The sequence below is a fragment of the Haliotis rufescens genome, unplaced genomic scaffold (genome assembly GCF_023055435.1).
Source record: "Haliotis rufescens isolate VD_foot unplaced genomic scaffold, xgHalRufe1.0.p SCAF_13, whole genome shotgun sequence".
Classification (NCBI taxonomy): Eukaryota; Metazoa; Mollusca; class Gastropoda; order Lepetellida; family Haliotidae; genus Haliotis; species Haliotis rufescens.
The window spans coordinates 8,391,286-8,417,695 of record NW_025963813.1 but is presented as its reverse complement, the minus strand read 5'-3'; the positions used below and the strand labels follow the sequence as shown (position 1 = coordinate 8,417,695).

At 40.5% G+C, this 26,410-nt stretch overlaps 1 protein-coding gene across 2 annotated transcripts in view; it reads left to right on the top strand.

The window, feature by feature from the left end:
• LOC124149284 (D-glucuronyl C5-epimerase-like) overlaps positions 1–26,410 on the top strand; it is a 349,514-nt gene that overhangs the window by 66,015 nt on the left and 257,089 nt on the right. For both annotated transcript variants that reach the window (XM_046520755.2, XM_046520758.2), the window contains exon 2: positions 14,350–14,401. The gene's annotated coding sequence lies outside the window, so the exon portion shown is untranslated. The remainder of the gene's footprint in view (positions 1–14,349; positions 14,402–26,410) is intronic.

Sequence of the window (26,410 nt, the reverse complement as noted above, 5' to 3'; positions counted from 1 at the left end):
CAGTCCTTGTTTTAGCCCCTTAATGTCGAGCGCCAGACAGGGTAACAACAAGTACCATCTTTTAACGTCTCTTGGTATGACGCGGCCGGGGATCGAACCCTGGACCTTCCGCTCTCCGGACAGACGCTCTACCACAAGACCACGGAGGCGGCACATGGGTTATAAGGGACTGGTCATATATTTTCAAGGGTGGAAGGGGTAGAGGATTTTGATGCAAAAATGTACTGAAAATAATAACCACCCCGAATGCTTGTCATATTTTGGGTTTATTCTACCCATGTTCTTGTAAATTTTCCCTGAAAAGACAAATACAAAAACGCTTTATATTTTATCATAAAGTGTCCTGTCTTTTCATGATCCTCCAAATATATGTGTATTATTTTTTATTCACCTTCCCCAGAGGGTAACCTGATTCTCTCTTAACCTGTTTTCATAAATGATACAATACCCCAGCCTGATAGACTTCTGTAAAGATCATGCCCTGATAATGCCTGTTGAAGACAAGTGATGGAAATTTACAGTCGGTTCTTGAGAATAATTCTTGAAAATTTGTTAACCTGGGACTCTTTTACCAGCGCCAAGGACTGTAATTTTTTTGGAAAGGATGTTTTTGCATAGGTTAATAAAATCTTGAAGAAGGATTGTGACATATCAAAAGAAACACGTCATACCAAGAGCAGGGTTGATTGATGTTGGTTCCCTTGATTTTTTTGGACACAAGATACCATTTTGGATTTCTTTCTCCATGTGAGGGAGAATTATTGAAAGTTCAGCAGGCATAATGACCCAGTTCCTGTTTTCAAGAGGTAAGAGGTTAGTGCCTCTGTTGCTGTAGCAGATGTGCTAATTTGTCCATTAACCTGATGCACTGAAAAATCTCATCACAGATGGTTTCTTTGAAAATGGTTTCATAGGCTTATAGACATATTGCCATGTCCTTCCATCTGCTGTTTTATCCCCAATCTTTAAAGACATACGTGGCTTATGTGGCGTTAGAAGGGTCTACGCACTTTCTACTCTTGTCTCACAAGATGTGACAGAAATAGACATAAAGTTGTATTTGGCTGCTATTTGTTCAGTGTAAGCATTAGCAGTACTGAAATTATAACTATTTATTCAAAATCATTCAATGTTATTTGGGAGAAGTGATTTAGTTAATCCAGAAAGTGGTACCCTAAATTGAATTAAAGTTGAATATAATTAAAAGCGACAAAAAATCATTTTCGGAATCATGAAAAATCTCTTTTGTACAATTCTGACCTGTCATAAGCACGTGTTTATGTTATGAATCATTATCGAAGAGTGATGATACCTGGTGTTTGTAAAAGGATGAGCATACCCTGCCTCATCAGTGGCACACATTACAAACACACGCAAGGGCAAGTCAATTGTACACCTGAAATAAACCGCTAACATACCGTACAAGTCAAAATAGGGATGCACGAGACATAATATTTGTCACTGATGCGTCAAATTTGGAAATGTCCTCCACATGAAAGATTCACTGACACTGAAGCCCTGAGTGTTGTTACCATAAACAAACAACTTTTGACCAAGAGTCATATGAACCTGTTTGAAATGTTCATGGAAAGTTCAGGTGTACTGGATAAGGTGTCGTATATCTGACTGTGACATTAAGCAACATTCACTTCCTCACTTCAAAGCTGCTTTAAACCCAACTCACTTACTCATTCTGCTCACTAATTAACCTACTGTAGGGTTGAAAAATTCATGAACCAAGACCCCAAGTTAAAACAGGAATCAAGTTCCCATTGCTTGTCATTAGAGTTGACTAAATGTGATGGGTGGTCATTAGACTTGCACAAGTCTCTTAGGCAATAATTATTAGTTTAAATCATAAGTTCTAGAATTTGTAAATAATAAGAACAAGTAGTTCCTTTAAGAGACTGGAGAGTACTGTCCACATATATAGACTTGCCTATTAGGAGGGTAGAATTACTATTGATTTTCTTGCAGTATAGGAGATTTCGCGGTAGAATAGGCCTTCAGCAACCCATACTTGCCATAAAAGGCGACTATGCTTGTCGTAAAAGGCGACTAATGGGATCGGGTGGTCAGGCTGCTGACTTGGTTGATACATGTCATTGATCCCAATTGCGTGGATCAATGCTCATGCTGTCAATCACTGGATTGTCTGGTCCAGACTCGATTATTTACAGACCGCCGTCATAAAGCTGGAATATTGTAGAGTATGGTGTCAAACAACAAATAAACAACAAACAAAAACAAACTTGCAGTATAGCCTTGGAGCAAGGCTAAGTGGTTATGTAACATGACTCATTGCATGTCCTCCTACCCTGATGGCCTGGGGAATTGCTCATAATGTTAACCACTGGTTAATGTGGTCCTGACTTTACTATTAAAAGGCCGCTGTGATGTACCTGGAATATTGCAGACTGGGGCATGAACAATCAACAACAATACCAAGCAGTGTGTCTTTAAGAATACGGAGATGGTCCTGACTTTACTATTAAAAGGCCGCTGTGATGTACCTGGAATATTGCAGACTGGGGCATGAACAATCAACAACAATACCAAGCAGTGTGTCTTTAAGAATACAGAGATGGTCCTGACTTTACTATTAAAAGGCCGCTGTGATGTACCTGGAATATTGCAGACTGGGGCATGAACAATCAACAACAATACCAAGCAGTGTGTCTTTAAGAATACAGAGATGGTCCTGACTTTACTATTAAAAGGCCGCTGTGATGTACCTGGAATATTGCAGACTGGGGCATTCACAATCAACAACAATACCAAGCAGTGTGTCTTTAAGAATACAGAGATGGTCCTGACTTTACTATTAAAAGGCCGCTGTGATGTACCTGGAATATTGCAGACTGGGGCATTCACAATCAACAACAATACCAAGCAGTGTGTCTTTAAGAATACAGAGATGGTCCTGACTTTACTATTAAAAGGCCGCTGTGATGTACCTGGAATATTGCAGACTGGGGCATGAACAATCAACAACAATACCAAGCAGTGTTTCTTTAAGAATACAGAGATGGTCCTGACTTTACTATTAAAAGGCCGCTGTGATGTACCTGGAATAATGCAGACTGGGGCATGAACAATCAACAACAATACCAAGCAGTGTGTCTTTAAGAATACAGAGATGGTCCTGACTTTACTATTAAAAGGCCGCTGTGATGTACCTGGAATATTGCAGACTGGGGCATGAACAATCAACAACAATACCAAGCAGTGTGTCTTTAAGAATACAGAGATGGTCCTGACTTGACCATTAAAAGGCCGCTGTGATGTACCTGGAATAATGCAGACTGCGGCATGAACAATCAACAACAATACCAAGCAGTGTGTCTTTAAGAATACAGAGATGGTCCTGACTTGACCATTAAAAGGCCGCTGTGATGTACCTGGAATAATGCAGACTGGGGCATGAACAATCAACAACAATACCAAGCAGTGTGTCTTTAAGAATACGGAGATGGTCCTGACTTGACCATTAAAAGGCCGCTGTGATGTACCTGGAATATTGCAGACTGCGGCATGAACAATCAACAACAATACCAAGCAGTGTGTCTTTAAGAATACAGAGATGGTCCTGACTTTACTATTAAAAGGCCGCTGTGATGTACCTGGAATATTGCAGACTGCGGCATGAACAATCAACAACAATACCAAGCAGTGTGTCTTTAAGAATACAGAGATGGTCCTGACTTTACTATTAAAAGGCCGCTGTGATGTACCTGGAATATTGCAGACTGCGGCATGAACAATCAACAACAATACCAAGCAGTGTGTCTTTAAGAATACGGAGATGGTCCTGACTTGACCATTAAAAGGCCGCTGTGATGTACCTGGAATATTGCAGACTGCGGCATGAACAATCAACAACAATACCAAGCAGTGTGTCTTTAAGAATACAGAGATGGTCCTGACTTGACCATTAAAAGGCCGCTGTGATGTACCTGGAATAATGCAGACTGGGGCATGAACAATCAACAACAATACCAAGCAGTGTGTCTTTAAGAATACGGAGATGGTCCTGACTTGACCATTAAAAGGCCGCTGTGATGTACCTGGAATATTGCAGACTGGGGCATGAACAATCAACAACAATACCAAGCAGTGTGTCTTTAAGAATACGGAGATGGTCCTGACTTTACTATTAAAAGGCCGCTGTGATGTACCTGGAATATTGCAGACTGCGGCATGAACAATCAACAACAATACCAAGCAGTGTTTCTTTAAGAATACAGAGATGGTCCTGACTTTACTATTAAAAGGCCGCTGTGATGTACCTGGAATAATGCAGACTGGGGCATGAACAATCAACAACAATACCAAGCAGTGTGTCTTTAAGAATACAGAGATGGTCCTGACTTGACCATTAAAAGGCCGCTGTGATGTACCTGGAATAATGCAGACTGCGGCATGAACAATCAACAACAATACCAAGCAGTGTGTCTTTAAGAATACAGAGATGGTCCTGACTTGACCATTAAAAGGCCGCTGTGATGTACCTGGAATAATGCAGACTGGGGCATGAACAATCAACAACAATACCAAGCAGTGTGTCTTTAAGAATACGGAGATGGTCCTGACTTGACCATTAAAAGGCCGCTGTGATGTACCTGGAATATTGCAGACTGCGGCATGAACAATCAACAACAATACCAAGCAGTGTGTCTTTAAGAATACAGAGATGGTCCTGACTTTACTATTAAAAGGCCGCTGTGATGTACCTGGAATATTGCAGACTGCGGCATGAACAATCAACAACAATACCAAGCAGTGTGTCTTTAAGAATACAGAGATGGTCCTGACTTTACTATTAAAAGGCCGCTGTGATGTACCTGGAATATTGCAGACTGCGGCATGAACAATCAACAACAATACCAAGCAGTGTGTCTTTAAGAATACGGAGATGGTCCTGACTTGACCATTAAAAGGCCGCTGTGATGTACCTGGAATAATGCAGACTGCGGCATGAACAATCAACAACAATACCAAGCAGTGTGTCTTTAAGAATACAGAGATGGTCCTGACTTGACCATTAAAAGGCCGCTGTGATGTACCTGGAATAATGCAGACTGGGGCATGAACAATCAACAACAATACCAAGCAGTGTGTCTTTAAGAATACGGAGATGGTCCTGACTTGACCATTAAAAGGCCGCTGTGATGTACCTGGAATATTGCAGACTGCGGGATGAACAATCAACAACAATACCAAGCAGTGTGTCTTTAAGAATACAGAGATGGTTCCTGAAGCAGGGAATGCCGGACTTCGGATGTCAGTCTGAACTGAAAAAGCACAGAACTCTTCACATGGATATAGGAAAGTAAAGTTAAGTCATAAATCGTTAAGTGTTGACTTCACAGTTAAGATTGCAAGGCGATATTTCTCAAAGGTGGAACGTCAGGTCTCAGATATCAGTTTGATCTAACTTTTCTACTTCGTGTGAGACTTTGGCAGAGAAAAATGTGGACTTTGCACAGGCTCAGAAAAGTAACTGTCTTTACTGTGGGCATAAAAAAGTTAAATCCTGCTGATACAGGTTTCTTATACTTCCATGCTTGGGAATCAATTATTTTCTTTCATGACCTAATCTTCCTCCTGATATGAGTCATAAAGTTTCGTAATTATTCCTTGGGAATCAGGATCTTTGATCTAAACCGAAAAAACTATTTTCCTACAGCCATATTTTCCAGGGAAATACATTAGAAGATTTTCAGCTTGGCTGAACACATTTCTTCTTCGATGAGCGCCAAATAATTCGACTGTCACTTTCAGTTTGTTCATTTTGTGATTAACGTTTATTTACGTGTCGTTTTCATATGCACAGTCCTATACATATCATTATTCATTGGCCTGACAATTGACGATGAACTTTTTGGAAATGAAAAAAGTGACCGTGCAGGAACTTGAATCAATAACACATCAGTGAGTTGTCTGCAGAGATAGAAAAGGCATTCATTGCACCCAGTAACCAACAAAGTCCTGGGCCCATAAAACATCACATTGTTTTTTAAAAGGTGGGTTGGGGGAGGGTTGGTAGATTTTAGTGGCGAGATAAAACAGAATGGGTCGCAGTGTAATATTACCTCCCTTTACTGGCTGCTCTGCATGTGAGTCTAGGTCATTGTTTTGGTGATAATTATGGCATCAATCATTCAGTGTTTTTTTATCAGTGTCATGTCCAATCTCATTGGCTCATCCCAGCTCATATTTTGTTGTTTATGGCCCGCCCTGATATCAAAAGTTTCTGCAGTATGGATTTCAACAATTCAAGCCTGAATCTTTTTTCAGCGTCTGTCAATTTTTCTTTTCTAAAACGGCTGAACGATAAAGCAGAAATGTGGCAGACATGTTCCCACCAATGATGACACTGAAGATTATTCAATCGGTTCTGATCCATTGGGTATTTTATATTTTAATTGATTCATTAATTATTCTTTTTATAGTGAAATAATGTTTTATTATCTGAAAGTGGTGGATTGATCCAGTGAATAGATGGTTCTTCTTCTTCTGAATCTGATATCAATTGTATGAGTTTGATGTGACGGGACTGTCAACAAGGTCTTGTGGATAGAGAGAGCGTCTGTCTGGTGAGCGGAAAGTCTGTGATACAGTTCCAGGTCACGTCAGGCCAAAAGTTGTTAAAAGATGGTACTTGTTGTTATCCTGTCTGTCACTTGGCATTAGGTGATAATGCAAGGACTGGTCGGCTTGTATACTGTGAGTATACTTTGTCTGGATGGGGTGTCCAGGTTATACTGTGGCAGGGTATTCGCATGAGCACCAAAACTGACGTAAGACCGGACGAGTACAAGCAGAAACGCAAGCATGCACTCAATAATTAGTAACATGCAGGCACGCACTCACACACTCGCACGTATGCACGGACGCACGCACGCACACACGCTGTATAAGTACACAAAGTGCAGACCTTCCGCTCTTTGTGCAGATGGTCTTTCCCCAGGGGCCCAAATTAGGAAATAAGGTTTGTCAGTTGATGTAAATGAAGTAATCTCTCAAAACATGTAACAACAATGTTGAGAAAAATAACATTCTTATTTGTTTTATTTTAACGCCACACTCAGAAATATTACAGCTTTATGACGGTGGTCTGTAAATAATCGAGTCTGGACCAGACAATCCAGTGATTGACATCATGAGCATCGATCAACGCAATTGGGATCTATGACATGCATCAACCAAGTCAGCGAGTCTGACCCCCCCAATCCCGTTAGTCGCCTTTTACGACAAGCATTGTCGCCTTTTACAGCAAGCATGGGTTGCTGAAGACCTATTCTACCCCGGATCTTCTCTGGTCACATTCTTGTTTGATTCAGATAGTATATAGTGCAGAATATTCTTTTTTATTAGAATTTATTCCATAATTTTGACAGGTGCTAGCAGCTGAACTCCCCTATACATGTAATTGAATCAGAATTTGTTCTGTTTTTTTATCCCCAAAAATAAATATGCTTGACTCAGTTGAAAAAAAAATTGCTATTAAATCTACTTGTTGCAAGTTTGTTTTTTTTAAAACAAACTATCAGGCTCATAGATTTAAATAAAAGAAAATATTGGGTTTTGTAGCTGTAGCTGTAAAATATGTCTAATCTTGATACAAAATCCAAGCCCCCATCACCCACCCTCCCCCAGAATATCCTATGGTCTGTCCCAAAAGACATCCTCAAAAATAGGAGAGCTTCAGAGCCTCATGTCACTTTTTTTGGCCAACACATTTTGAGGAGTCAGTCATGCAAAGATATAGCTATGCCACACGGAAATAATGGCAGCAAACAATGTACTTATGAGATTAGCTCCCATTGTTCTTCCAGGTGAGCTATCAACATGGCAGACAGACTTGGCATATTCTTACAAGACTGCTGCATGTCAGAGGCTGTGAAAGTTCTCGTAATTCTTCTCCTGTTGATGTTAGTCGGCTCTTGTTTCAAATATTCTGTCTGTTTTTCAAAAAAATATCAGCTTTTGTTATTCTCAACAGGGTTGCTCTCAGTGCAAATACATTCTTCATTAGATAGAATAAACATTCATGGGCCTCTTCAGATGGACTCCGTTGATTGTCATTGGGTAAATCAGAACTATCACCTAAATTACTTACAAATAATTTCATTACCTTGGAAGGCACTTGACAGACTGTAAAAAGCTGTATGAATACGCATCTATCATATCATATGACATCTGTTGTGAGAAATGCTGTTGTTGCAATGTCATGACCTTCCTTTGTTGTCTCTTCATAATGTTGGGAGTATGGGGTTCACTACGACCTTAGGAACAATGCTTGTTGCAAAAAGTAATGGGATGGTTGGCAATTATAGCTGCAGATGATGAGTGAATGTTTAGGCCATAATAAATTAATTATTAGGTAACATGTCCACTGGAGTCAGAATCATCTTTTTCTCCTCAAGTACCAACAGACTATGCACATCGGTGTGTTCTTTACTTGATGGAATGCAACATATACTCAGTCCAACAATATGCCTTGAACAGTTTGCTTTTAGATAAATAAAATGGCTCCTGCCTGATCACATCTGGAAGAAAAAAAATATTTTGTTGTGGTTGTAGCCTTAATTGCACTCCATTATTCCAGGTCTATGATGGCAGTCTGTAAATAATCAAATCTGAACCTGACAATCCAGTGACTGATGCCATGAACATAGATCCCCCCCCCAACTGGGATATGATGACATGCAATCAACCAGGTCATTGAGCCTGACCACCAGATCCATTAAGTCGGTGCTTATGACAAGCATAGGTTGCTGGAACCTATATTCTTATCAAGAATCTCCACGGTAGATTACCACTCGCCTCACCACTATACCCTCTACATACAAAGAAAATAACTATGTGTGTATTACCTTCTATATTCACTTGATGGACTACGCCATACACTGAATCCAACCAAATACCTTGAACAGTTTGAACAAAAAACGTTTAAATAAATTACCTTCCAACGCACATTTCTTTTTAAACATTTTTATGAAAATAATTATTGTGTTGTGGCCTTGGCCTAAGTCAACAGCACTCCAGCTTTGTCACAGCAGGCGTATATGATCCAGTCTTGACCAAATCTTTGGTTGACAGCATAAACAGCAATCTGAGTCATCTGTGTCATCTGTGCCCAATGACACACAATCAATCGGGTCAAATAGCAGGGGGCATGGTGGGGTAGCCTTGTGGTTAAAGCGTTCACTCATCACGCCAAAGGCCCCTGTTCGATTCCTCACATGGTCATAATGTGTGAAGCCCATTTCTGTTGTCAATGAAATGACACCAGATATTGCTTGATATTGCTGTGATATTGCTGGAATATTGCTAAATATTACATTCTCACTCACTCACTCACTCACTCACTCACTCACTCACTCACTCACTCACTCACTCACTAAGACAGCAGGGTCAGAAATTGAATTTGTTTTTCACTAGTCTGCTAAAATAGCTTATGGTAAAAGTGGTAGTCTACAAGGAAATGAAGGATGGTAAAAGTGGTAGTCTACAAGGAAATGAAGGATGGTAAAAGTGGTAGTCTACAAGGAAATGAAGGATGGTAACAGTGGTAGTCTACAAGGAAATAAGGATGGTAAAAGTGGTAGTCTACAAGGAAATGAAGGATGGTAAAAGTGGTAGTCTACAAGGAAATGAAGGATGGTAAAAGTGGTAGTCTACAAGGAAATGAAGGATGGTAAAAGTGGTAGTCTACAAGGAAATGAAGGATGGTAAAAGTGGTAGTCTACAAGGAAATGAAGGATGGTAAAAGTGGTAGTCTACAAGGAAATAAGGATGGTAAAAGTGGTAGTCTACAAGGAAATGAAGGATGGTAAAATTGGTAGTCTACAAGGAAATAAGGATGGTAAAAGTGGTAGTCTACAAGGAAATGAAGGATGGTAAAAGTGGTAGTCTACAAGGAAATGAAGGATGGTAAAAGTGGTAGTCTACAAGGAAATAAGGATGTAAAAGTGGTAGTCTACAAGGAAATGAAGGATGGTAAAAGTGGTAGTCTACAAGGAAATAAGGATGTAAAAGTGGTAGTCTACAAGGAAATGAAGGATGGTAAAAGTGGTAGTCTACAAGGAAATAAGGATGTAAAAGTGGTAGTCTACAAGGAAATGAAGGATGGTAAAAGTGGTAGTCTACAAGGAAATAAGGATGTAAAAGTGGTAGTCTACAAGGAAATGAAGGATGGTAAAAGTGGTAGTCTACAAGGAAATAAGGATGTAAAAGTGGTAGTCTACAAGGAAATGAAGGATGGTAAAAGTGGTAGTCTACAAGGAAATAAGGATGGTAAAAGTGGTAGTCTACAAGGAAATAAGGATGTAAAAGTGGTAGTCTACAAGGAAATGAAGGATGGTAAAAGTGGTAGTCTACAAGGAAATAAGGATGTAAAAGTGGTAGTCTACAAGGAAATGAAGGATGGTAAAAGTGGTAGTCTACAAGGAAATAAGGATGGTAAAAGTGGTAGTCTACAAGGAAATGAAGGATGGTAAAAGTGGTAGTCTACAAGGAAATGAAGGATGGTAAAAGTGGTAGTCTACAAGGAAATAAGGATGTAAAAGTGGTAGTCTACAAGGAATGAAGGATGGTAAAAGTGGTAGTCTACAAGGAAATGAAGGATGGTAAAAGTGGTAGTCTACAAGGAAATAAGGATGTAAAAGTGGTAGTCTACAAGGAAATGAAGGATGGTAAAAGTGGTAGTCTACAAGGAAATAAGGATGTAAAAGTGGTAGTCTACAAGGAAATGAAGGATGGTAAAAGTGGTAGTCTACAAGGAAATAAGGATGGTAAAAGTGGTAGTCTACAAGGAAATAAGGATGTAAAAGTGGTAGTCTACAAGGAAATGAAGGATGGTAAAAGTGGTAGTCTACAAGGAAATAAGGATGTAAAAGTGGTAGTCTACAAGGAAATGAAGGATGGTAAAAGTGGTAGTCTACAAGGAAATAAGGATGGTAAAAGTGGTAGTCTACAAGGAAATGAAGGATGGTAAAAGTGGTAGTCTACAAGGAAATGAAGGATGGTAAAAGTGGTAGTCTACAAGGAAATAAGGATGTAAAAGTGGTAGTCTACAAGGAATGAAGGATGGTAAAAGTGGTAGTCTACAAGGAAATGAAGGATGGTAAAAGTGGTAGTCTACAAGGAAATGAAGGATGGTAAAAGTGGTAGTCTACAAGGAAATAAAGGATGGTAAAAGTGGTAGTCTACAGGGAAATGAAGGATGGTAAAAATGGTAGTCTACAAGGAAATGAAGGATGGTAAAAGTGGTAGTCTACAAGGAAATGAAGGATGGTAAAAGTGGTAGTCTACAAGGAAATAAGGATGTAAAAGTGGTAGTCTACAAGGAAATGAAGGATGGTAAAAGTGGTAGTCTACAAGGAAATGAAGGATGGTAAAAGTGGTAGTCTACAAGGAAATAAGGATGTAAAAGTGGTAGTCTACAAGGAAATGAAGGATGGTAAAAGTGGTAGTCTAAAAGGAAATAAGGATGTAAAAGTGGTAGTCTACAAGGAAATGAAGGATGGTAAAAGTGGTAGTCTACAAGGAAATAAGGATGGTAAAAGTGGTAGTCTACAAGGAAATGAAGGATGGTAAAAGTGGTAGTCTACAAGGAAATGAAGGATGGTAAAAGTGGTAGTCTACAAGGAAATAAGGATGTAAAAGTGGTAGTCTACAAGGAATGAAGGATGGTAAAAGTGGTAGTCTACAAGGAAATGAAGGATGGTAAAAGTGGTAGTCTACAAGGAATGAAGGATGGTAAAAGTGGTAGTCTACAAGGAATGAAGGATGGTAAAAGTGGTAGTCTACAAGGAATGAAGGATGGTAAAAGTGGTAGTCTACAAGGAAATGAAGGATGGTAAAAGTGGTAGTCTACAAGGAAATAAGGATGTAAAAGTGGTAGTCTACAAGGAATGAAGGATGTAAAAGTGGTAGTCTACCAGGAAATGAAGGATGGTAAAAGTGGTTGTCTACAAGGAAATGAAGGATGGTAAAAGTGGTAGTCTACAAGGAAATAAGGATGTAAAAGTGGTAGTCTACAAGGAAATGAAGGAAAGTAAAACTGGTAGTCTACAAGGAAATGAAGGATGGTAAAAGTGGTAGTCTACAAGGAATGAAGGATGTAAAAGTGGTAGTCTACCAGGAAATGAAGGATGGTAAAAGTGGTTGTCTACAAGGAAATGAAGGATGGTAAAAGTGGTAGTCTACAAGGAAATAAGGATGTAAAAGTGGTAGTCTACAAGGAAATGAAGGAAAGTAAAACTGGTAGTCTACAAGGAAATGAAGGATGGTAAAAGTGGTAGTCTACAAGAAAACGAAGAATGGTAAAAGTGGTAGTCTACAAGGAAATGAAGGATGGTGAAAGTGGTAGTCCACAAAGAAATGTGTATAATGGTGTGCATGTGTTACACATTACTGAGTTAGTAACTTCAAACATTTAATTCATGAGAAAGGACTTTATAAATAGAAAGCTCAAAAATACACAAAATGAATGAATGAAACACTATTGGGCCAGTCATGAACTAGCTTCTGTAGACGACTGTACTGAGACATTGGACAATGGCAGCCATAAAGGGTCAGTAAGATCAATGTTGCTGACCTCTTGTCTAGGTCTATTGTTATACATTATGAATTCTTTTGATTAAATAAACACTACAGTCAAATATAACAATTTCATTTTACTTTTTGTCAAATAGACTTGAAAATACTACTACAAGTTCACGTGTGTAAAGAAAACTGGGGGAAAATTTCATTTAATGATTTTCAACATGCCCTCTGACATGTAGTGGTGGATAGGAAAGCTGTTATTAATATTTTTGTTTTATATGTTCGCATGAGTTTTCTTGGCATCTAATTACTGATGTTATACCAACTGCAGCATCTCAGGTGTAATAATTGATGAGTTGTTTTAGCAGAAAACCATTTTTTTCCCCCGCCAAATGTGCCTTGTTCTTCAATGATTCCTTTGTTCAGAAATACCAAATAGCGTCACTGGCGCCTTGTAGGTGATACAGAGTCTGATCTGTTTGGTACAAGAACCACAGGTTGACAAGAATTCCTGGCAGTCTTTTGCCCTGTTGTGAGTGTGGGGTCCCGGAGGCCAACAGGTGGTGTGTACTAAGTACAGTATTGTTTCTCCTGAGCCAGCATGTGTTGGTTTAAGTGAATAATACTTTGGGGTGTTTATGTAAGATGTTTGTGTGAGAAAGATAATATTTATCAGTCTTTGTTTTTTCATTCAAAAGAAACTTTTCTTCTTTGAAAGTATTGGGTCATTTGTAAGCTTACCTTACCAAACAATTGAGCTTTCTACCCTTTGCTGTTGGCAATTCTTTTTTTTCCTTCTTTTTTTCGTATGTATGTGGCAGAAAACTAATGATTGTGTTATCTTGTTTTTACATTCTAAGGAAACCTTACATATTTTGAACTGTTGAAATAGCTTACCTAACAAATATATAATGCAACAACAGCTAATAACCATTAACCTGTCTCAACTTTTTTGACTTAACAAATTCCATTGGACATAAAAGCAATATAAAGGTAAAAATTGTATGAATGGATCACTGAAAACCAGTGATGACAGCAGGTGTTTGGGAAATGGTTGAGCATGTCCTGCCCAACTTGTAGCACCCAGCACTCACACTTGCATGAATAGTATGTGTTTGTTGCATCAGACACCACTCATGCGAAGGCAGCATGTAAACAAACCAGACAATTGCTATGGACTAGAAATCCAGTCACACGATAGCGAATACACTGATCATGATGAAACTATAAACGATATGTTAATTTTGAATTGCATCAAAACAATTTGCATATCACCTGATGACCATTTCCCTGCCTTTACTTCTTGACTGGGATAAAAATGATCATGTATTCTTCTGTTTGTCAACTATTCATAAATTGTGTGAAATTGCAAATCTGAACAAAAACGGTGTAAAACAATTTATGTTGGACAAGGCAGAGTAATCTAGGAGTGGTGGCCCACCGGCTAAAGTGTTAGTTGTTAACGGCAAGAAGATAGGTTTCATATTGTTGAAAAACATCAAACATATAAACAAACAATTGTATGGATTGTTTGTGTATTTGTTGTTTAACACTGCACTCAGCAATATTCCAGCTATATGACGTCGGTCTGTAAATAATCGAGTCTGGACCAGACAATCCATTGATTGACATCATGAGCATCGATCCACGCAATTAGGTTTGAAGACATGCTTCAACCAAGTCAGCCAGCCTGACCACCCGATCCCGTTTGTCTCCTCTTACGACAACAGTTGAATGAAAAAATGTTCTCTTTCTTGTCAGTTTTTAAATTATGATTTAATGGTGTTTCAGGTGGTGATTAATGACAAGATTGATGCATGCAGTCTGTTGACGATCAAGAAAGGTAGGCTTTTTGCTTCCTATGTTTTCCTGGTGGGGATTCCCGGTTAGAATAGCTCACCAGCACCTGTGGATGCTTTTCGTACAAGATGACGAAATGGATCGGTGGTCAGACATGGTGACTCGTAACTTCAACAGCAATAGTTGTTGTTCATGATATCAATCGCTGATGTCAGACTGAGTTGTCATACTTTGGAATTTGAGAATGGAAGTCATTATAAAATCCCAAGAAATTTAAGAAAATGCAAACTTTGTAAATTAGACTGTGTTGAAACCGAGTACCACTTCCTGCTTATTTGTCCATCGTATGTCAAGTTACGGCAACTATATCTCAAAGCAAAGTTCTATTGTCATCCTAACGTTCATAAATTTAATATGTTTCTGTCATCACCAGATACATATATTATTACAAATCTAGCAAAATATCTATATTGTGCAAATGAAGTAAGGAATGCGAAGCTGAAAGCTTAAAACCTGTCTGTACTCAACTTTTGTACACAAAGGCCTGTGGCCTATATGTATATGAAATAAAATGAATGGAATGGATATCAATAGCTGGTTTGTCTGGTCCAGATTCGGTTGTTTACAGACTGGACTACGGCTACTGCTACTACAAAACCAGACATCTGGTGAGAAGGGTAGCTGAGCAGATAAGGTTACTCTGCACATTGAAAACACAGTTTGGATTCCTAAGTTATGAACCTTCATTATGTGAAGCCCAAATACAACTGACTTCAATATATTTCCCAACAATAACTTCACAGACTGCGTATCTGAGCATAAACACAAAACTGTAGACTATACGAAATCTGTGAATTCGTTCAGCGCAATTATGCGATGCAAGTGTAGCAGGGCGTGGAGTCATCCCACAGATGACATCCTTACCTTGTCAGCTTGCTGACGGGGTTAACCTATTTGGTCATGTGGACAAGGCGTCCGACCTCTGATCAGAAGGTCCGTGGTTCGAATCCCATCACGGGACTCGGAAATTTTATGGCCGCTACATTGGCGCCCAACGTGGGGCTGAGCACGTTCATATTAAATTTGAGCAAAATAAGCCTCAGTACCCTACTATGCGGCCCGGGACGTGCCTTCTGTTGACGGGGGAGTATGTAGCAGGGCGTGGCGTCATCCCACAGATGACATCCTTACCTTGTCAGCTTGCTGACGGGGTTAACCTCTTTGGTCATGTGGACAAGGCGTCCGACCTCTGATCAGAAGGTCCGTGGTTCAAATCCCATCACGGGACTCGGAAATTTTATGGCCGCTACATTGGCGCCCAACGTGGGGCTGAGCACGTTCATATTAAATTTGAGCAAAATAAGCCTCAGTACCCTACTATGCGGCCCGGGACGTGCCTTCTGTTGACGGGGGAGTATGTAGCAGGGCGTGGAGTCATCCCACAGATGACATCCTTACCTTGTCAGCTTGCTGACGGGGTTAACCTCTTTGGTCATGTGGACAAGGCGTCCGACCTCTGATCAGAAGGTCCGTGGTTCGAATCCCATCACGGGACTCGGAAATTTTATGGCCGCTACACAAGCCTCACCCATTCTATTTACAGCCAATGAAGAAAATCACATGCAATTTAGTTGTAGCTTGTTGACAAAGGACTTTGCTGTGTTGACTGTTAACACTTTCTTAATTAACTATGGACTGACTATGTTAACCCTAGATTAAATCCTTGATTACTCAACCAATACTTGCTGCAAATAACTTTACCGGATCAACCAAGGACATAATTTGCCACTTTGCTTCGTTCATCTAAAGTTTACAAATGATTCATTGGTACCAGTCTTCCAGTTACATGTATGTCGTGTCATGAATTGAGTAACCCGTATGTCGTGTCATGATTTGAGTAACCCGTATGTCGTGTCATGAATTGAGTAACCCGTATGTCGTGTCATGAATTGAGTAACCCGTATGTCGTGTCATGAATTGAGTAACCCGTATGTCATGTCATGAATTGAGTAACCCGTATGTCATGTCATGAATTGAGTAACCCGTATGTCATGTCATGAATTGAGTACCCGTATGTCATGTCATGAATTGAGTACCCGTATGTCGTGTCATGAATTGAGTAACCCGTATGTCATGTCATGAATTGAGTACCCGTATGTCGTGTCATGAATTGAGTAACCCGTATTTCATGTCATGAATTGAGTAACCTGTATGTCATGTCATGAATTGAGTAACCCGTATGTCATGTCATGAATTGAGTACCCGTATGTCGTGTCATGAATTGAGTAACCCGTATGTCATGTCATGAATTGAGTACCCGTATGTCGTGTCATGAATTGAGTAACCCGTATTTCATGTCATGAATTGAGTAACCTGTATGTCATGTCATGAATTGAGTAACCCGTATGTCATGTCATGAATTGAGTACCCCATATGTCATGTCATGAATTGAGTAACCAGTATGCCATGTCATGAATTGAGTAACCCGTATGTCGTGTCATGAATTGAGTACCCGTATGTCATGTCATGAATTGAGTAACCCGTATGTCATGTCATGAATTGAGTAACCCGTATCTCATGTCATGGATTGAGTAACCCGTATGTCATGTCATGAATTGAGTAACCCGTATGTCATGTCATGAATTGAGTAACCCGTATGTCATGTCATGAATTGAGTAACCCGTATGTCATGTCATGGATTGAGTAACCCGTATGTCATGTCATGAATTGAGTAACCCGTATGTCGTCATTAATTGAATAACCGCTACAGCATATCGTGAATTGACGCCATGAACAGAATCCTGATGCTGTTCTTCCAACTCGACAACCTCGTCTTGTTTACGATCAGCCCGAAAACTGCCAATTTATTTACTTGTCTTTTTCATTACCTTCTTCATTTCATTTTTTAAATTCAATTAATCAGAAATTGTACTCAACAAAATTAGCATAAATTACCGCTTCTCTTAAAGCCGAAAACATCAAAAACAAAAACTCCAAGGTCAGATCCATTAATGAAAATTAAGATGCTGATACAGCACTTTTCTGAATGCACTAATAGAATCATCACTGCGTGATAGCCATGTATGTTCTCAATTCACTCCACATTTCCTCACAAACTATTTTTCTTTTGGGGAAAGTTAATTGGAAAGTTCGGAACATTGTTCCACATTGCACTTCACTTGTATTGCAATGAGGATCAGAGTCTAAGAACTTGGTACTCTTTTGTGTAATTTACTGGAACTGTAGAAAAGATTTCATTCAAGCTGTTTGATTATCTCATCCCATAAAATTGCATAAATGGAGGTTTCATGATTAGACAAGAAATGGAAGGTAATGAAATCGGTGTTAACTTGTTAACTGTAATTGTTGTACACTGGATGAGGGCAATGCAAGATTAGGTTTTATAAATTTGGGTGAGAGGATTTAATAGTTACACTGAGAATATTTCCATTATCGATTGGAATTGTAAGTGAAATATGTTATCAATCAGCTCTGAAACACTTTGAAAATGAAGTACCATTCCCCATCTTTATTTTGCAGCAAATATTATTTCCTGTGAGGCAATTTCAAAATGGGGATTCCGTTTCCATTCTTTCAAATTGATCATATTTCAATGCAACTGTCATTTCTCCAGAATAAAAAATTGCTTTTGATTTCTTTCATAACGATGTGTTTTACAACAGCATTTCAATGTCTTCAGTTTACTTTCAAAATCTACAGGATGTTCCTCGCGAATGGAGTGAAAATGAAAAAAATATATCACTTGAGTGAAAAAAATATAAAATTGATCAGCCATTTCCAAATGTAGGAGCACCGTTATGTAATTTCCAAATGTGCCATTAGGCCTTTTACTCGACACAGAATCTTATTCATATGGAGGAAACACTTCGGTTGCACACATGGCCATGCTATATTGCTTGGGTCAACACTTACGACTCTCAAATAGACTTCAGGCTTATTCTGCTAAGTACATTTTTCTAGCAGCATGAAGAGTTGGGGTTGGTTTGCCAGTGTGGGAGACAGGCTCAGCCAATAAGGTGGCCACATGGCACATACACGGAATTCATACCTTCCAAACTCTATTAGTGCGGAAGTCTTTCGGTATAGAACTTCATTGTAGAAGCCATTTAAGTTTCAGCTGCTGTTACAGAACTTTTCACCCCCTGCACTTTCCAAAAACAACTCACTGTGGATTTGTTCAAAGCTATTTTTTTACATTTCTGTCAAAGGTTATGATAATGTTAAGTAAAAAGAATAACCCATTAAAGCTAAAGTTCCCTCAAGTTTGTTTTTATTTGGTGAAATATTTTTGTAAGAATAGTGTTCATCTCAGAAGTGAAATGTTAATATTAGGGCCATTTTGGCCTGGTGTTTTCAGACTGAATTGCCTTTAGATTAAATTCATTGCTCCTGCCGTATGAGGGCATATTCTAGAGAGTGGTTGACATTTTATGGCTATAAGATTCAATTTATTTAATGTTTTCATAAAAGCCAAAGTGTCATCTTGGATAATAGGCCTGTCAGGTTGTGTCATTATGCAGTGAGTTATAAGTAGTAGGGCACGTCATTGAGATAAAGCTAGTTTTGTTGTCATTGGCATACATTAATCTCTGACTGTCGATATTGAACTTAGCTAATGGCTAGGAAGATACTCGAGAATGTCAGCCTCGCTGCAGGCAAGGACTTTCTCAAATGATAACACAATTGTTTTGCATTTTGTATTTTATAAACAAAAACTGGGAAATGTCACCCCTTTATGATTGCTTCATGAGTCTCCCTCTCTCTCTCTCTCTCTCTCTCTCCTCTCTCTTTTTCTTTCTCTTTCTCTTTCTTTCTCTCTTGATTCTCTCTCCCCACTCTCTCTCTCTCCCCTCTCTCTCTCACTCCCTTTCTCCCCCTCTCTCTCTCTCCCCCTCTCTCTCTCCCTCTCTTTCTCTCTCTCTCTCCCTCTTTCTCCTCTCTCTCTCTCCCTCTCTCTCTCCCTCCCTCCCTCTCTCTCTCTCCCTCTCTCCCTCTTTCTCCCCCTCTCTCTCCCTCTCTTTCTCTCTCTCTCCCTCTTTCTCTCTCTCTCCCTCCCTCCCTCCCTCCCTCTCTCTCTCCCTCTCTCCCTCTTTCTCCCTCTCTCTCCCTCTCTCTCTCCCCCTCTTTCCCTCTCTTTCTCCCCCTCTCTCTCTCTCTCCCCTCTCTCTCTCTCTCTCCCTCTCTTTGTCCCCCCTCTCTCCCTTCTGTCTCTCTATCTCTCCCCCTCTCTCTCCCTTTCTCCCTCTCTTTGTCTCCCCTCTCTCCCTCTCTCCCCCTCTGTCTCTCTCTCTCTCCCCCTCTCTCTCCCTTTCTCCCTCTCTTTCTCCCTCTCTCTGTCTCTCTCTCCCCCCTCTCTCCCCCTCTCTCCCTCCCCTCTCTCCCTCTCTTTCTCCACCTCTCTCTCTCTCATATATATATATCTTGAGATATATCTATCTCTCTCGATATATATCTCTCTCGCTATCTAAATCGCAATAAATTGTGTACAATACAATTGGTAAATTGTATTAGTATCCATGTATCTTATTGTTATTATTCTTGTTAAATGCTGTCATTTTGTACATAATAAAAATTGTATAGAATTATATCTCATGTACAGCGTGGGTGTTTTTTCTAAAAAATAGATGATTTTGAGTTTGATCTCTCTCTCTCTATTTCTTGATACCTCTCTCTTTCTCTTGATATCGGTCTTTCTTTCTCTTGAACTCTCTCGAACAACCTCCATTCCCTTGCATATGTCACAAATACATTACATTCATGATTTTAAAAGAGTTGATTTCAATCAAGTGATACAAGAAAGTGTATGGGACCATATTGGGTTAATAAGAATCTTGGCTGGTAATGGGTTAACTGAAATCTTGATGGTGGTCCTTGCATGTTCTAAGTTCAACTTTTAAGGTTTCGGACAGGTAAAATGGTATAAATTAAGTCCCCTGCCTCTGCTCTTAAAGGGTTATCAGTGATGGAGGGTTCATGGGAGCCAGGTGGGGACTGTTAATCACAGGATCTGTTTACAATCATTAGTCCAAGGTGTTGTGAGAATGCCATAAAAGGCCCCTCAAGAATGCCTTGAATCTATACCAATGTGTTAGAGACCAATGTAAATCTGCAAGTTTATGGCCTGTGACAGGGTTAGTGGCCACTGAACTAAGGACTAGAGGAGGGATTGTTCAACTTGACAGAAACTTAACAATGTCCTTTGATGACCTGATGAATTGAACATGAGTTGGTGATTTGGAGGCAATTAATGGTAATTTTGTCTATGATGCTCTGAAGGGGGCACGGGTGGCCCAGTCGTCTGAGGCGCCGCGATTCGCTGTGCAGAGTTGCGTCCCTTGGACACGCCAGAAACCTATGATTGTGGGTTCGACTCCCAGTTATGTTTCTAGGTTTGTCAGCACCATACCCGTGCTTGTGGGTTTCACCGAAGTGGTAAACGTCTGAGACCTGCATCACATCGGGCTTTCCTCCCACATTAAGCTGACATGCCGCGATATAACTGGAATACTGTTAAAAGCGGCGTAAAACCCAACTTACCCACTCACTCACTATGGTGCTCTGCTCTTCTACTGAAACATTATGAGTAATGCTGCATGTATGCATGCTCTGAGTTTGTTTTGCTTTCAGTGAGTGAGTGAGTAAGGTTTAACTCTTTGAACATTATTCCAGTCATGGTGTGGCAGCTTAATGTGGGACGAAAGCCGAAAGTGATGCAGGTCTCAGATGTTTACCACTTTGGTGAAACCAAGAGCACGGGTATGATGCTGACAAACCTAGAAACATAGGTTTCTGGCGGACCCAAGGGATGAACTTTGCACAACAAATTGCAGCATTTCAGACTGGGCCAACTGGGCCCCACCCATTAGGCTTTGGTGGTATGAAACTATTTGATACCAATCTGTGGCCAAAATAGCTGCTGCCTGCTATCCCGTGGCTGGTAACTTTTCTGATGGTAGAGGTAAAATTCATTCCAACCTGTCCGATAAGTTGTCCAGTATAAAGCATGTACTTATTACTGTATTAATATTGACAGTCAGTGTAGATTTACTGTATTAAAATATATTTACTTTCCTGCAAATCAGGACCCACCCGACCTGAGTACCTGAGTTGCCCATTCCACACATCCCTAGATCCTTCACATAACCCATATTTTCAAATGTTTGCAGGCGTCATTGAATAATTAATGTCATATGGAACCAATATGGCTTTTGTGTGTAGTTAGCAGCTTCAAATGCTAAAATTGATGGTGTGTCATAAGAGTTATGACATAAACGAGAATCATAAAAGAGTCAGTTCTCTTCTTTTTTTACAATTGAATAGTTTTCCTTCCAAAAACACCCCCATTAAAACATTTTTCCTCTGTTTCAAACTATCTTAAATGAGCCTGAAAAGTTTGACACACAAATAGAATATTTTTTTCCTGTCAAAAAGGAGAGTGTTTGGCTACCTGTCTGTTCTTATATATCTTAAAAGCCATTTTCTTTTTGTTCAACTTTAAGAGCTCATGGGCATTAAAGGCAAGCTTGTTTGAGCTATCAGCTCATTAACCGTGGCACTTTTTAGTATATGTCTTCACAAACTGTCCATTATTCAACAGCTTTATCCATAAACTTGCTTTTTTTCTCTGAAACATAGGATCAATGAAGCGGTACTATGATTATTATAAATGAAATTCGAGTCCAGAAATGGTTTCTCTAACAATGTTATGCAAGCTATCACAATTTTAATTTCATTTAAGCTTGCAAAAAATGTATTGATCAGAAATGCTTCCTGATGGTTTGATGAAAGTGGCAGAAAGCCTTGCTCCCTCACTCCCATCACTCCACACTGAATCATTGCCATGAAATGTAACATTTCAAGTAGGCTGAATTAAAAGTTTAAAGCATCCAAAACATGAAGCTAGATCCTTTACCTTGTGAAAAATGTATGACAAAGTTTCCATTTGATTATGAACCACAAAAACAACTACCTCAAGGTGATGATTCCAGAACTTTGCAATGAAAGTTTGATTAGGAAAACAAAATGGTGCCATTGAGGTCCCCTGGTGTCAAAAGAGCTAACAAAGGGGAGACCACTCATGCATAATGCTGAATGCTTTTACCACCTAAGTACCCCTGATGGACATTAGGGGTTAATAGTATTGGGTGTGGGTGATTTATGATGTTTGGCTTAAGGGACATGTGCTGTCTTGAACTTAATAAACATAATAACTTGGTTTCATAGAGGAGATCTTTGCTTGTTCGGTCTTGCTTGTCGCATAAGGATGACGCTCCATGACATCTTTTGTCCTCTTTAGACATGTACTTTTGACTATGGGATAATGTGCAGTTTGGATTAAGGAGATTATTTTGAAGTCTTTGTGTCTGTTATTGGCTTATAAATCCTGATAGCATGTCAATTCTTGTACGTTGTATAGACCGTCAATGTTTGGATTACTTACAAGTCATGTATTGTTGACAGGAATGAACGTTGTAAGTGAGTATTGATTTGAACTATAATAGTTTTAAGTGCTGCATTCACCTCAACATTATTGCGAACAATAATCCCATAATATACCTCCCTAAACTTGGGGCTACAAATTCCTTTTGATTCATGAACATTATGCATAGAGTGGTATGCACCAAATATCACCAGCTTATATCAATAATCCTGTTTGTTGCTTTGATATTCCAATAAGATCTATGCATAATAAATATATGTTTTTTACAGTCAGTGATTTTTATAAATAAGCACAGAGTGAATATGAGTTTTTTGCTTTTGAAGTAAAACATAGGAGTGTGGGATATTTGGGGAGATTTCCTGGACAGGGAAGTTTGACAATAGAAACAATTGACAATGGAACAGAGCTATTTTTGGTCGAGTGCCTGTTTGAGGAATAAGGGATATTGTTGTTTCCACTCGACCATGTCATCAAGTGCCTGTTATTTATAGATGAATCGTTTTTCGATAATTGGAATGTTAAATACAAAGAATTTTGCTTAATTACATTACTTAAGTCATGATAAAACTATACTGTCATGGTTGTGGGTTGAAAGAGAAAACAATTTGTTTGCACTATGAGCAGAGACTTCTTTAACTGAGTAATTGGGGTGGGGATGTTGTGTTGGTGGGGCGGGGATATAGAGTTGGTGGAGAGGGGATATTGTGTTGTTGGAGAGGGGATATTGAGTTGGTGGGGGTGGGGTGTGGGGATGTTGAGTTGGTGGGGTGGGGATATTGAGTTGGTTGGGTGGGGATATTAAGTTGTTGGAGAGGGGATATAGAGTTGGTGGAGAGGGGATATTGTGTTGTTGGAGAGGGGATATTGAGTTGGTGGGGGTGGGGTGTGGGGATGTTGAGTTGGTGGGGTGGGGATATTGAGTTGGTTGGGTGGGGATATTAAGTTGTTGGAGAGGGGATATAGAGTTGGTGGAGAGGGGATATTGTGTTGTTGGAGAGGGGATATTGAGTTGGTGGGGGTGGGGTGTGGGGATGTTGAGTTGATGGGGTGGGGATATTGAGTTGGTTGGGTGGGGATATTAAGTTGTTGGAGAGGGGATATTGAGTTGTTGGAGAGGGGATATGGTGTTGTTGGAGAGGGGATATGATGTTGTTGGAGAGGGGATATTGAGTTGGTGGGGGTGAGGTGTGGGGATGTTGAGTTGGTGGGGTGGGGATATTGAGTTGGTGGGGTGGGGATATTAAGTTGTTGGAGAGGGGATATAAAGTTGGTGGAGAGGGGATATTAAGTTGTTGGAGAGGGGATATTGAGTTGTTGGAGAGGGGATATTGTGTTGTTGGAGAGGGGATATTGAGTTGGTGGAGAGGGGATATTGTGTTGTTGGAGAGGGGATATTGAGTTGGTGGGGGTGAGGTGTGGATATGTTGAGTTGGTGGGGTGGGGATATTAAGTTGCTGGAGAGGGGATATTGAGTTGGTTGGGAGTAGGGGATATTGAGTTGGTGGGGGTGGGGATATTGAGTTGGTTGGGGGTGGGTGGGGATATTGAGTTGGTGGGGGGTGGGAATAATGAGTTGGTGGGGGTGGGGATATTGAGTTGGTGGGGGTGGGGTGTGGGGATATTGAGTTGGTGAGTTGGGGATATTAAGTTGCTGGAGAGGGGATATTGAGTTGGTTGGGGGTGGGGTGTGGGGATGTTGAGTTGGTGGGGGGTGGGGGATATTGAGTTGGTGGGGGGTGGGGATATTGAGTTGGTGGGGGTGGGGATATTGAGTTGGTGGGGTAGGGGATATTATGTTGCTGGAGAGGGGATATTGAGTTGGTTGGGGGTGGGGGATATTGAGTTTGTGCGGGTGGGGTGGGGATATTGAGTTGATGGGGGTGGGTGGGGATATTGAGTTGGTGGGGGTGGGGATATTGAGTTGGTGGGGATATTTAGTTGGTTGTGGGTGGGGGATATTGAGTTGGTGGGGGTGGGGTGGGGATATTGAGTTGGTGGGGGTGGGTGGGGATATTGAGTTGGTGGGGGTGTGGATATTGAGTTGGTGGGGGTGGGGATATTAAGTTGCTGGAGAGGGGATATTGAGTTGGTTGGGGGGGGGGGGGGGGGGGGATATTGAGTTGGTGGGGGGTAGGGATGTTGAGTTGGTTGGGGTGGGGATATTGAGTTGGTGGGGGTGGGGATATTGAGTTGGTTGTGGGTGGGGGATATTGAGTTGGTGGGGGTGGGGTGGGGATATTGAGTTGGTTGGGTGGGGATATTGAGTTGGTGGGGGTGGGGATATTGAGTTGGTGGGGTGGGGATATTGAGTTGGTAGGGTGGTGACATTGAGTTGGTGGGGTAGGGATATGTAGTTGGTGGAGGGGAGATATAGTGTTGTTGGAGAGGGGATATTGAATTGGTGGGGGTTGGGGATATTGAATTGGTGGGGGCTGGGGATATTGAGTTGGTGGGGGGTTCGGGATATTTACTTTGTGGAGTGGGGATATCAAGTTGGTGGGGTGGAAATATTGAGTTGCGCGGGATATTGAGTTGGTTGGGTAGGTATTATAATGGCTCATAATGTAAGGGGTATGGTGTCTCTGGGTGTTGAGTCTCTGGGTAAAGGGTTATATAAAGTTGTATGGCTGCAAATGTTGAGTATGAGGGTAAAGGGTATACGGGGGTACCTACAATAGTGAAAGAAAAGCTTGAAAAATAAAAGGGAATGAAGGAACATCTGTGACAGTGATTGGCTGGCTGCCTGTGTGAATTCTTTCCCGAGCAATCACACTCCACTCACCAAATGTCAAGCCATCTCGCTCAAGCAGCCCACCTTACTGTCAGCCCATTCCTTTTAAAGGCCTATGTCCCCTATAAATAGTGGACCTCTTCCAAAGATGGCAGTGCCAACCTTGACTTCAGGCCGTTGAAATGGTACAGCACTTGGACTGCTCTTATGAAAATATTAATAGTTCTAAGGCCTATCTATGCTCAATTTTTAGTCCATTTATTCCAGGGATTTCAGAGAGTACATCAGCCTATAAATACAATTTTCAAATAACTGTCATGAGCAGATATTTCAAAAAGAAATTTGAAAATTCTCAAGAAATTCAAAACTTCTGATGTCTGACAAGTCCATCTGTGAGAGTTGGGAGGGGTGAAGGGTGTAGCCAGGGACTGTGAATGTATTCTTTCTCTGCCAGACATGCTGTTTGTTTATTGTGGTGTGCATTCTACGCATGTACATGCACTCCCTCTCACAGCACTATCGTCTAGACAAAACTCTCCATTCCTTTTCATGTCGAGACTTAATACACTTCTGGAAGTTCATGTCTGAATCGGAGAAATCTATTCCACATTATACTCATGTCATCTCTGAACAACCGTTACCTACTACACTGCCGTGCGCCATTATCACTCTGACTCCAATGCAGACAGGAGCTGTTGACTCGAAGCCAAATCCTCCCCGACTGCTGGTTTTGCATTCGCCACCTCAGTCAGATGGTGTTTGCAGAGTCTAAGATCATCGGAGGGCTCGAGACCATTATCAAAAGTCTGAATGGTCATTTACTCAGTGAAGATATCGCCAGTGTTTGTTTAAGAAACATC